At 38.9% G+C, this 12,543-nt stretch overlaps 1 protein-coding gene across 1 annotated transcript in view; it reads left to right on the top strand.

Moving 5' to 3' along the window:
- HCFC2 (host cell factor C2) overlaps positions 1-12,543 on the top strand; it is an 886,151-nt gene that overhangs the window by 604,620 nt on the left and 268,988 nt on the right. The window lies entirely within an intron of this gene.

The following is a 12,543-nucleotide window of genomic DNA, read 5'->3' as shown; positions in this document are numbered from 1 at the left end:
AGAAATCTAACTATAACTGATCTAGGATAGTTTTGTTAGAGTTAGTATTAGCTATAGATCTATGTGCTCTTCGATACCAAAAGAGAATGCTTCTGGTAAATCTAAAGTTTTAGGGAGCCATGTTGTTAAAAAAGAAGTAATATTGTTACCTTCAATATTTTCTGGCAGTCCAAAAATCCTAATGTTATTGCGCCTAGATCTATTTTCCAGGTCATCCAGCTTTGTTTGTAAATGTGTATTTTGTTTCAGCAGAAACTCAGTGTTGATTTCCTCTTCTTTTATTCTATTTTCCATGTCATTCACAGCTTCTTCTATGCCTGTCATCTGGATCTTCTGTTGTTGCAGGTCCATATGTAACAAGTCTATTTGTTTTGTAGTTTTTTCTATGAAAGTGTCTATTTTAGTATCCATTTTATCCATCTTAGCAGTAAGTTGCTGGACTATAATTATCAGAGACTGAAGTTCTTTCTTGATGCTGGAGTCTTGAGAATTTGTCTTACTGGAACTCATTTCAGACTGATAAACTGACAGGAAAATTTCCAAAGTAATTTCTGACAGGAATATTATTAAGATTTCCTTTCTTTTTTAGATATAGTTCAAGAACTATATAAAACAAACATATTTAGAAAGAAAATTACTTCAAAAATTAATTTTTTAAGTAATTAATTCCTGTCAATGTAATGAAATTGGTGGAGCTGAAGAAATCTGCTGCTATCCTGTGTTCATCCTTGGCCACGCCCCTGGAAAAAATGACTTTTGAGGACTTAAAAATTATACTGGCCTGTGCTGCTTGGTTTCCATGGGAAAGGTACATTATTTTCGGTTTGACCATGGAACAAACTGTACTATGGTTGATCCTTCTTCCAGCAACTAAAAGAAAAGGTTACAAAAACAGCCTTTGCCACCACAGCAAGCTAACAATTTGCCCCAGCTGCAGGTGGGTGACTACTATGGTAAAAGCTGCTTCCTCAGACCACTCATCTTTCAGCTGGGGTCCCTTTAGTGTAGCACCCACATATACTATGAACTGGGGTTAGCCACATCCTTTTCTGCTGTGGGGGTCCTCTCAGTGAACAAGAGAGAGGAACCACTCTTGTCATTACTGGGAGAAGGGCAGAGAAGTCTTCCCTGGTCAGTCAAAATGCTGTGCCCATCCCAGAGGAAGCTGCTGCTGCCATTGTTGGCCACAAAAAAATTCAGCAGCATGCCATAAGGAAATCTAACAAGAACAGCAAAGCTTTCAGATTCATGCAAAACCCCTCCTCAGTGCAAATTAAAATACATTCATCCCAACTTCTTTAAAAACACATCCCCCATTATAACACAGCCAATAATAATCATAGGTTCATAGGTTCATACTAGGCTATCTGCCCTGGGGCAATTCTAAGCCTAGCCCGATTCTGTATGGCTTGCGCCACCCCTTGATTTGAGTATACTGTGCCCTTTTTAAGGTGTAGTTTACTGTGCCTCTGTCTAATGGTGACACGGGAGTAATCCCTGGGACAAACCTATGATCCCCCATCCACCTATCGAGATTCTTCTTGAAGAGATTCAGTGAGGTGCTCTGCCTCACATGAACTGGAATTCTATTCCAGAGCGAAGGGAGCCTCTGGGTTATGAACCTGTCCCTCCAGCAAGTTCTGTTTATTTCTGTGCTGAGGTTCAAGTCCCTCGAGCGTGTGGCTCTAAGGGATTTAGATTTACTGAGGTGGAGCATGTCCATTAATTCTGGATTTGACATAGCTTTGTATGTCAGGCATAGATTGCCTCGAAGTAGGCGGCATGCAGCTGAGTAGAACTGGAGTTTTTTTAACCGAGCAGCATATGGCATCTGTTTGAGACCCTTGATCCTCTTGGTGAGATACTTTTGGGGTATTTTTAATTGCTGCAGGTGTCGAGTAAGGTACATCCCAAAAGGGGCATTGTATTCTATGATGGGCCTGATGAGGGATGAATAAAGGGGCACGATTACCTCTCTTGATCTAGATGTGAAACCCTTCGTGATGAGGTGGGCTATGTAGAAGGTCTTTCTAACCACTTTGGCAATGTGGTTTTCAAAGGAGAGATTGCTATCAACTTGGGTCCCCAGGTCCCTAATAACTTTCTCTGTACTTAATGAGTTTCCACCTATGTGGTAATTTGAGGGCACATTGTTTTTTTGCCAAAAGGTATGACTATACATTTTTTGGCATTAGCTTTAAACCATGGCGCTGGCACCAGTTATCTGTCTCTGTGAGACCTTTTTGAAGGATGTTTGTGTCAGCTGGAGAGTCGATTATGGCGCCCAGTTTGCAATCGTCTGCGAACTTGGTGAGCCATAGTCCTCCCACGTTCGCCTGTATCTCAGAAAAGTATATACCGAACAAGAGTGGTCCCGGGACAGAACCCTGTAGGATGCCACTTGTGACCGGTTTCGAGTCTGACATGGCTCCAGCAACTCTCACTCTGTGGGTTCTGTCTTTGAGCCAGTTTGTAACCCATCTTGTGACATAGGGGTTTATATTTAAGCTGGATAGCTTATCTATGATGCCCGAGTGGGGTATTGTGTCAAATGCCTTTGCAAGGTCCAGATAGGCTGTGTGGACTACCTTCCCTTCATCTATGGCTTTGGTGACTGTTTCAAAGAAGTCAACCAGGTTCAAAAGGCAGGATCTGCCCTTGACAAAGCCGAACTGGGTAGGATCTAGTGTCTGTAGGTCCCCAATGTCTTTGTTTATGAGCTCCATGATGATCCTCTCCATAGCCTTGCAGACTAATCTAGTCAGGCTTATGGGGCGATAGTTTCCAGGGTCCATCGAGGCTCCACCTTTGTGGAGTGGGACCACTGTTGCTGTACGCCATTCTGTGGGCACATATCCTGTAGTGAGGCTGAGATTGTATAGCTGTTTTATTTGAGGGATTAGTTCCTCTTGGAGTTCATGTAGGACGCAACCTGGGACACCATCTGGTCCCATGGAAGCAGTGTTTTTTGCTTTGGAGAGGGCAGCATTCACCTGAGCATCAGAGATGTTTGGGAGGCAGCCCTCTGCCGGGATAGATACTTGCTCTTTTGGGGAGGAGGGGGTGGAGAAGTTTGCACTGAACCTGTCTGCCAGGATATTGGCGATGTCTGTGGGTTCAGTGTATTTTTGTCGTTTAGAATCAACTCAGAACAAGTCTGGGAGTTGCATCCCAGGTTCCTAACATAACTGAAAAAAGCCTTATGATTGTCTTTGGTGTCCTGTGCAATTTTTCTCTCGAAGCTGGCCTTGGAGGATTTTATGAGGGATCGTAATTTTTTGCTAGTACTGATCAGAGATGCCTTCCCTATTAGGGATTTTGCTCTATCATGTAGTAGCTTCCTCCTTCTGTTGTACAGTTTATATATGGCAGGGGTCCACCAGACTGGATGCCTGCCTTTGGATGATTGGTTCTTGGTTTTGTTTGGGATGGCATGATCCATGCATTCCTGGAGATGTCCGTAGAATGCATTTATATAGGATTCTGCAGTTTCCACTGGCCCTGGGGCCTTGAAGGATTCCACTTCGGTTTTGAGAAGTTCGGTTTTGAGAAGTTCGCTTTTGAGAAGTTTTTCACTGTGGTTTTCTGGGCTGGGGGTGGGGTCGGGATGTGGACATCCATTGAAAAGAATTTATGGTCTGATCTTACCAATGAGGGATATACTTCTGGTGTGGAGCATAGAGTCCCCATGTTGGTAATGATCAGGTCTGGTATGTTGTCCCCTCTTGTGGGAGTGGTGACTAGTTGTTCCATAGCATTTGAGTTTATAATTTCCAGGAACCTTTGGGCTAAGGTGCTGGCGCTTGAGTAGTGCTCCCAGTCAATGTTTGGGTAGTTGAAGTCGCCCAATATAATGGTGTTCGGAGAGATCTTCATGTTCTCCAATGTTTTCAGGAAAGCCGAGTGGGATTCCTGACTTTGAGAGGGTGGTCTGTAGGATGCTATAAACTGAAAAGCAGTCTTGCCCACTGTTAGTTGCACATGGATGGTCTCCGATACTTCGTGCAATTCCACTAACCTGGAGGTGTGGATATCCTTGATAAATATGGAAACTCCCCTTCCTTTTGTGGTTCGGTCCGGGTTTTGGGGCCGAAAAGCATGATATGAGGTATAGCTGGGGTGCTCTCTGGAGCCTTGAACCAGGTTTCTGTCACTGCACAGATATCTATGTTCTCCATACTGAGGAGAGCTTCGAGTGTGTGCATCTTGAGGATAAAACTTCTGGTGTTAAGCAGCATTACCCTTAGTTTCTTGTTCCTTGTGCTCTCTATGGGGGTGGGTTTGACTTTTGAGCCTTGCCTAAAAAAGGCACCATGGGGGTGGCAAGAGCCTTTGCCAATATCCGAAAGCCCAGTGGTGACAGGTGCAAGCTGTCCCTAGCGAAGCAACGTGGCTTGTCGAGCATGTCATCCCAGGCTGACAGACAATGGATCCCCTTTGAATGACACCAAAATTCTAGCCAATTGTTAAAATCGATCATTTTGTCTTTGTACTGTGGCATCATTCTAGGTGAGGGTAAGATGCCGCTCAAGGTCAGGGTCATACCAGCCTGGGCTACATGATCAGAGAGCTCCTCTGTCTCTTTTCATGTAGTCCAGGGAGGTACGTCTCAGGTCATTCACACCAGCATGTACAATGACTGAGTCATATTTGTATTTGCTTTGGAGTGACCTGAGTGCTTGCATTATGTGGCAGATCCTAGCACCCGACAGGCAGCTCACCGTGACCTTCTCTTATTCAGCCTGGTGAGCGGGACGTCAGTGTGTCTGACAATAGAGTCACCTATTACAAGAGTATCAGGTGTTTTATTCAGCCTTAAGGGCTGTGGCTGCTTGGCACACTGACTCCATATCCAATTAAACAATTTACATGAAATTAATTGTACAAAAGACATCATTTTAAATGACATTGTTTGCGTTTTTGAGAGTTACTATTTGATTAATACCTGGGGGGTGATCAGCCTGTAGTTGAAGAATCCATTCATATTCTTTAAGCTCAAGTTTATTATTTAAATCCCCCTCTCATATTTCTGTTTACTGCATCTTTAACCCTAAAAGTAAAAATGTGCATTGGACCATTCTCTTATGTTTAACACATTGGTTGGGGCATTTCTCTTAATCTCTGACCTATTCTGTTAGTCTATCTTTTAAACATCTCGTTGATTTGCCTGCATAAAAACTGGGACAGATCTTGCAAGTTGCAAGATACGCAAGATTAATAGAGTTACATGTAGCAGAACATTTGAATGTATAAATTCTCTTCATAGTAAGATGTAAAAAAATCTTGATTCTTGTTAATACAAGCACAGCAACAGTTATGACATGGATATGTGCCAAGCCTACTAATTTTAATATCAAACCATGAATAATATCTTTGTAACATAACAGTTGTTTTAAATTCAAGCAATTATGATAAGCAAACCTACGTTTACTACCTACAGTATTCTGCAGCTCAGGTATAGTTCTCAGTATACCCTAGCTGTCTGTTATAATTCTCTTTACACCATCACTGCACCTACTATAAGTAGTGGAGTAGCTTAGTGTATTATCACTTTTGGGCATAATTGTTGGTACACTTATTACTATCGCATTACTAAAATATGGCTTAGCATAAGTATCTCTCATTGTCATAACATCTTTGCTTATATTCCCTACTAATTTTTCATCATAACCTCTAGCTCTGAATTAACTAATCATCTCATTCATCTGCTTCACACATTTATCCATGTTCATTCTACTATTGCATAAAATCTGTCCCTTAATAATTCCTTTAAAAATAGGTGGTGCATGCATGCTTTTATAATGCAAGTCTTTATTTCTGTGTACAGCTTTTATGTATACAGATGTTTGTATCTCGTATCCATCAAAAAATAATTCCACATCTAAAAATTCAGTACTAGTAGGTGGGGAGGACATGTAAAAATTAACAAAAATCAGTACAGTTATTTAAACATTAAGTATATTCAACCAGTTCATCATGTCTACCCTCCCAGATAAAAAAGATATAATCTACAAGACATTTTTAAAAAGTTACATTATGTGAATAAGAATCTGGACCATTATAAATAAATCCATTCTCTTATTTATCCATTACTAGATTTGCATAGGTGTTTACGATCGAGGTCCCCATCACCATACCTGAAGTCTAGTGGTAGAATTTATTGTCAAAAATAAAGATATTATTCTCCAAAACCAATTCAAGCAACTCTGTTTCCACTTGCCTACCAGACAGCTGTCCATAATTAGAGTCATTATGTAATTGATCTAACCCCATAGTTATTTGGGATCATTGTAAAAAGAGATTTAATATCCAGTACAACAAATAGAAGGAGATGTTTCTCCTGTTATTAAACCATTGCCTAAACTGTCTTAAGAAGTCACCTGTATCCTTAGTAAAACTTTTCACATATTTAAGATATTTACTCAGGAAATTTTGTAAACACAGTGAAACAGGTTCGGTGGACCAACCCCTACCAGAGACTATTGGTGTCATGGGGATTTATTCCACCAATTTATGGATCTTTGGTAACCCATATAAAATGGGTATTATTGAACTGGGGACAGTGAAGTAATTAAATACATCAGTATCATTCATTACTTGCAGATCAGAAATTGACATGTTAATATTTCTTTTCATTGTATTCACATCTAATACAAATCTCTTTGAAAGCATGTTGGTCAGACAAAATTGCATACATGCTTCCAGGTAGTAATTTTTATTCATTAACAAAAATTGCCCTTCTCTTATCGGCTTCTTTGATTCTAACATCATTATTACTGTGTAGTCACCACAGTGCCTTTGGTTCTTCACAAGATAAATTATAAAACCTCCTGAATTTGTTCCTATTATAATATCTACACAAATGTAACTTTCCGAGGTCATGAAATGCACTTGACTACAGGATGATTAAAGGATATGAAAGTGCTTGTTCATTTGCAGGAGACAGTTTCTAGAGAAACAGCATCTTTAAACATTTAAATTAACACACTGTGTGAACAGTTTTAAATCAGTAAGTGCATCGACTATGTTGTCCGTGTTCGTAGGTGCAAATTTAAGTCTTTTATTTAATAGGGACAAATCCACAGAAGTCATTGTTATACTAGATACATTAATAACAGATTGATTACTTATTGTACCTGCTGAGGCATCTTACTCCATGTTTGCTGGCCGCTGTATACTCTCCCCTTCCTCCTGTGTTGTGAACAACCTCTCGATGGCTCCTGTCTTGTTCTGTTGATTTCCACTGGTAATTTTAGCTGGAAGGTAATGGAGCCATGTTGAAAATCTGCTGTGATATTAACAAAAATTACTAAACAACTGAAAAACTAAAAAAACAAGGCAAAACTATGGCTGAAAAAGAACTCTGCTGTAATATTGTTGGAATTAGTTGGGGCCCATGGCTGGGCAGAAGAAATATTGTGGGAGGTGCTGGGCTCATTGGTATTGACCTCATTGGTTGAAATTAAATGACGAGATTGGTGTGTCTGATGTAAAAGCATACTCACATTGTCCAAAGTGTACATTGAGCCCTTTCTAGTAACATTCACAGTCCCATTATTGTCTTTATTCTTTTATTAGTATCTCATTTGCCCACATAATTCCCCTTCAGCCATGAAAAAATATGGCCATTAGAGAAATTGTTAATGTCTCTATCAAGTTTACGGTGTGTGGTATTCTCCAAACGCTTATCAAGCTTATGCCATCTTTCTATTATGCTATTGTATTCAAAGACATGAATGGAAAAACTAGACAGCAGTAAGATATTCTCCAGTTTAATTTCGTCTTGCAATTTAGTTTCTGTTTTTTAGAAATAATTGTTCATCAAAGGCATATAATTCAGACTCTGTTTTAAATTCATCTTCTGACACCTGTTTAACAAAGCAGGATATGTATTCCCAAAAGAGGGCATTTTAAGGATCCTTAAGCTCCGTGGTACAATCCCCAGCTCCAAATACACTGCAAAACTCAAGCATTGCCATTGCAGGTCTTTAACTTTTTCCACTTTCCACTCCAAAGTTATCAAAAGATTTGAAGAACCATCATCATTATTCAGAGATAGACTCTCATTTGGTATACAAATAGAAGCAGTAACGGAACCCAACAAAGCGTTTCTCCGAGAAGCAAGCAGGTCATTCAGACTTCAGTTCATAATTAAATAGGCTATGTAGTTCAGTAAAAGCAGTGATATCAGTCAGTACGTCTGGGGCTGTTGTAAAAAGAGTGCATAATATTAATAAAACAGGAGCCACAGTAAAGCAAAAACCCATACTAAATGATTAAACCGCAAAAAAAAAGAACTCCGCAACGTACCAAACAAAAATTTAATAAGAACAGCAAAGCTTTTAGGTTCATACAAATCCCTTCTTTAATGCAAATTAAAATCCATTCATCACAACTTCTTTAAAACACATCCTCATTGTAGCGGGGCCAATAATAATCCATATCCAATTAAACAATTTACATACAATTATATTCAAAATACGTCATTTTAAACAACATTGCTTGCGTTTAAGAAATGTTTTGAGAGTTATTGATTAATACCTGGGAGTGATCAGCATGTAATTGTAGAATCCATTCATATTCTTTAAGCTCAAGTTTATTATTTAAACCTCCCCTCATATTCGTATTTACTATATCTATAACCCTAAAAGTAAAAATATGCATTGGACCATTCTCAATAATATGTTTAGCTAACACCAGTTCTGGGATTTGTCAGAAGAGTTTTTTTTTTTTTTTTTAACAATTTGAAGGTACAAAGTTTTGAATGATAACTTCATTCTTTTTTGGATGTCTTGGTCCTAGGAGCTTGGTCATAATTGTTATTCACTCATGGTAGATATTTCACACCAAGATTGTTGTGACTCAAGTTCACTGCTTTGCACCAAAACTCTCACCTTGTCAACCTTTCCAAATCCTGGCTTAGACTGCACCACTCCATACTTCAGCTGCATATGTGTATGTTATCAGTGAAGAGGAAGATCCTATCCTCTTTCCATCAGGTATGTCTGTAACAAATGTGCATTACTTGATCACTCTGACACTTGGTTGTCTTCCTGATTTTTGACTGTCCCTCCCTCCACAACCTTCTGAGATCCGCCTTTCAACAGTTCATTTCCTCATGTTCTGTCTCTGCAATCACTAATGATTTCTTATCAACTTCCTATGTAGAACTAAGTCAAAGGCCTAAGTGAATTTGAGTTTTATCATGTTTACTGGTACTCCTCTGTCAAGCTCAGCTGTAATCCAGTCATAAAACTGGATCAGGTTTGGCAATAGCGTTTTCTGGCCCTGAATTTGTTACTCGCTATGCTATGGATTATCATCAAGAAAAGCAACCATCCTATCCATCAATATTCTCTCCATGACTTTCCCTGCCATTGCTGTTAGACTAATACGTATATAGTGCCTTGAGTTTTTCCTTTTCTCCCTACCTTGTACAAAAGTATCGCACTTGCCATGATATGTTGAAGATCTCATGTGGGGATCTGACAAATCTGCTGGACAGATTTTTTACAACTCTAGGAGCTGGTGCATCTAGTCATTTTGCATTGTCACAGCAATTGGTAGATGTTCTTCGTGTTTCACTGTTGCAGTCATCACATTTGGGGGTTATCTGCTTGCATTATCCCTCACAACTGTACTTTATTCCCCTTGTAGCCTACCTATACTTATATCTATATATATATATATATATATATATATATATATATATATATATATATATATATATATATATATATATATCTATATATATCTGTCTCCCTTTTCTTCCCTACCTTCCCTTCAGCAAGAAGGCATACTCTTGCTATCCTTTTTTTTGGTATCCTTCTTGCAGGGGATGCCGCTGCTGTGGAACATCCATCCATCCATCCAATTTACTCTAGGACTGCCCCTTGTGCTACTAATAGAGGCAGCTCCTAAATGCTTAATACTATGCATGGGTCCCTTCAAATTATGTATGGTATAATCTTAGTTGTTCTTACTAAGGGTAATATATAATCATCAACCATGACATGGGTAAGACCAGTCACCAATAGGAATAGTTCAAGCAGAAAAAGGAAAACTGGCTTGGCTTAAAATGCCCCACAAGGGCAGGTAGCCTAGTACTTGCCTATGAACCTATGAAGACGTAAGCAAAATATTCACTTAGTACTACCTTCCCCCATATCCCCAGATTTCTGTGGTCTCCTCCTTGCTTTTGCACAGTCTGGCCATGTCTAGCCTTCCCTTTTTCTTTTCTGCTTTAGCCATAAAAAACTTTTCTTTTCTGTTTTTCTTCTGCTAACCTCCTTTCACTGTGCCTTTTGCCTTTCCCCATCCATTCCTTTCCATCATTTTTATGCTCAAATTGCTTGTGTCCCATTCTTTTATTACATACGTCTTCTGTTCCTGTAATACATATAAGACAGTATTGGAAAACAAGAAAAAAAGGTTTGCTAAATTTGAATTCATGCTACAGTCCTTCCACAGCATATGCAATTTTAACTATTAGAGCATCTGATATATGGTTAGGGCCAAGATTTCCACACACTGCAGTCAGCTAGAAGAAGGCAGCTTCCTTATTTGCCATTAAACAGTTGTATAATAAACATGTCAGGTGTTATTTCCTGATATTTCTGTTATGCTGGTTTTATTTGTGGTTTTAAATTCTGAGATGGCAAATGCTTACTGAAGTGTAGGGTTGGTTGTTTAGTGTGCATTGTGTATCAAGCCACAGCTTAAAGGCAGCATTTCATTATGGAAAGCTTTTGTCAGTTGGAATGCCTGTTGAGATACTCGAATAACCCACCCTGTTAATAAAAAGGCAAGTAATGATAAATTACTGTCATGGTAAGTACTTCAAATATTTGTACTTCAAAAGAGACATCAAAAGAGACATGTTCCTTGGTTAATTTAGTATGTAACTTAGACCTCCAGTTATCATAAGCGGAACCTTCTGAGTTTTTCTGCAAAATAACCATGATTACTAGCATAAATGTTAGAAATGTATGTGATAACATGTCACCTAAAATTCACACTGAAGGGATGAACCTGATCAAACCCTAAAGCTACTCTGAGCTACAGTTTAACACGTGCCCCCCCCCCCACACACACACACACACACACACACACTTAGCTGCCAGAGGTCGCAGGTGGTTGTTTTGTATGTACTTTACAGACATCTAGCTATAAAAATTATGTGTGTTATACTTAGAATAAATTCCTAGTGTACAGAGGGGGGAAATCCAGTTTGTGTAATTGTAATAATTTTTAATACAAATGTCTCACTAAAATCATACTTAAGAATATCCATCTTTTTAGTTCAGACATGCATTGCTTGAAATTCCCTAAATGTTGATATTTTCCCTTGATACACAATTATGGTTGCCAATCTGTGTTGTATCTGTTTGCCTGCCTGCCTACTAAGTTTTTAGCTGTCTTTCTAAATTGCATAATTGGCATTTTATATAAGCCTGTGAGAGAAAATGATATAGTGAGTAAAGTCTACCTGTTCTTTTATTTGATATTATCTGTAAGACAGTATTGAAAATCAAGCAGAAAGGCTGCATCAAGCAGAAGATTATAAATCAAAGTGGTTAAGGTTGATGAAACAGCACAGGTGAGAGAGAGAGACTAGGATTTTGTGTACAAGTCCTTAAGGTGAGTAACAACCTTCAGAATATTATATTAATAAAATAGCAGAAAGTAGTAAGCCAGTGTGGGAAGTGAGAAAGGAAAATAGGAATGTCTTCAAGTAGGGGTATAGGAAATAGAGGAGATGGGGCTGGAATTTACTGGAGGAAATTAGTGAAGGAACCAAGGTTTATGGAGTGAATAACTTGAGGGGTAAGAGAGTGGAATGAGGCAAAGCAGAAGTTCGTATTGCAGGTTAGAGTCTCTCTTGGCTATCAGAGATCGATAGATTATGGTCAGAGAGACAGGGATAGGGGAAGTGCTAAGTGAAAGACCAACTCATGTTTTTAGTTGAGTCTGGAATGGAAGATGGCGTTAAAGGGTAATTAGTTGGGCATATAAAATCCTGCAGGATAACTATAGGAAACGGGTAGTTAGAAAAGATTTGGGAAAGAAGATTGGAAAGGCAGTTTACAAAGGGAGTAATGAGAACAAATGTGTAGGGCTCCCAAGTATGTAATAAAGTCCAGGAGGTTTAGGATTTTAGGATTTTTGTGTGGAAGTGTTTGCCTTGACTTTAGAGGATTTCTCCTCAGATAGACAGCAAATGTTGGAGGTGTGGAGCGAAATAGGTAACTGGGAACTTTTTTGAATGCAGTGAGTTGTCCAATTTTAAAAATTCTGCTGTGGTGTACTTTGACAGAAATGTTTTGGGATTAAATGGTAGTAACTAAGGAAATTATTCTTTTGAGTTGGGATATACAATGTGAATGGCTTCGACAACATAAGCCTTAAGTTTAATATTTTTGACTGACAAGAAAAACAACTACTAGAAATGGAAATCAAAATCTATGCCAAATATATCAGAAGTTCTGAACTTTGTAAAGGAGATAAGTGAAGTGAAGGTTAAGATCTGTAAATGCATAGAAT

Source organism: Protopterus annectens, chromosome 11.part0, assembly GCF_019279795.1.
Source record: "Protopterus annectens isolate FY-2018-M chromosome 11.part0, PAN1.0, whole genome shotgun sequence".
NCBI lineage: Eukaryota > Metazoa > Chordata > Ceratodontiformes > Protopteridae > Protopterus > Protopterus annectens.
The sequence above is the reverse complement of the archived record's forward strand: the minus strand, read 5'-3'. Positions and strand labels throughout refer to the sequence as shown.